Below are 1,330 nucleotides of genomic sequence, written 5' to 3'. Positions count from 1 at the left end.
CTCTGTCATCTCTGCACTAGTCCCAACTAAAAAAACATTCATTATTAAACGATTTACTTTTGTAAAGAGTTGAGTCATATTCACCTTTTGAAAAAAGTTCATTCAAAATCTCTTTAATTTCATTATCTTCACTATATATATTACAGCCGACGGGCACAACTTGCACCAAGACTTATGAGCATCTTTCCTTTACATTCCTTTACATTCTGAGACTATTACGTAACATTGCTCCGTGACCATTTAATTTTTTTTGGTAGAAATTCATTAACTTTATTCCTTTACTAAAGCAAAAAACAAATCAAAATACAATAAAATTCTCAATTATAAAATCAAACAATAAAAATTCTAAATCTTGAAATTTTATTTATAATTATATAAAGAAAGATTAGGTGCTTTAATTTTTTTATTTATGTAAGTATTTTTTTTCTCTAACCATTTTATTTAATAATGAGTGTTTTTTTAGTTAGAGCTAGTGCAGAGATGACAGAGGAAATGTGTTGAGTGAGAGAGATGACGGAGAAAAGATTGAGAGGAATGAAGGAGGTGAGTAAGGGTTTGAGGTTTTTTTTTTTTTTTAATTTTGAGAATGAAAATTATTAAAATAAGACAAGTGTTTTTGATTTTTTTTTCAATTAGGGCTAGAGTAGGGATGACAAAAAAAATGTTGGAGTGAAAGAGATGAAAGAGAAAGGTTGAGAGGAATGAGAGAGGTGGATAAGGGATTGGGGGTTTCTTTTTTTATTTTTTTAATTTTGAGAATGAAAATTATTAAAATACCCTTAACCTTAAAACTTAGAATTTATGATATAAGGGTATTTTTGTCTACTGAAATCCGATACACATTGCTAAAATGTACCAACTGAAAAAAGGCGTACGCAAGTTAGCAAACCCCTATATATATATATATATATATATAATTTTATGGACCTGGTTGTGGTTATGGAACAGAAAAATGGTGTTTAATATGTTGTTGACTATTTTGGATGATTTGGTTGACTTGTCACTATTTTAATGATTGCTTTATTATTGTTTGAGAATGTCTATCACATACGGATTTGTCGCTTGGTTATGTAAATATAATATGGTTTATTTCTCGTAAAATTGGGTTATGTTGTGGTATCTGGTGAAGCTTCTCGAAGAGTGGTGGAAGTAGCACTGATACTTGCCGATGAAGCTCTCAAGGAATAGGATGGTGGGGAGTGTATACTTGTCCTGTGAAGCCAAAGAGGATGGTGGAAAACATATACTTGCTCGGGGAAGCTCTAAGAGAGTGGTGGGAAGTGGTGTACTTGCCGGTGAAGCCTTCCAGAGAGTGGTGGGAAATGTCATT

The sequence above is a fragment of the Vigna radiata genome, chromosome 7 (genome assembly GCF_000741045.1).
Source record: "Vigna radiata var. radiata cultivar VC1973A chromosome 7, Vradiata_ver6, whole genome shotgun sequence".
NCBI classification, from domain to species: domain Eukaryota; kingdom Viridiplantae; phylum Streptophyta; class Magnoliopsida; order Fabales; family Fabaceae; genus Vigna; species Vigna radiata.
The sequence above is the reverse complement of the archived record's forward strand: the minus strand, read 5'-3'. Positions refer to the sequence as shown.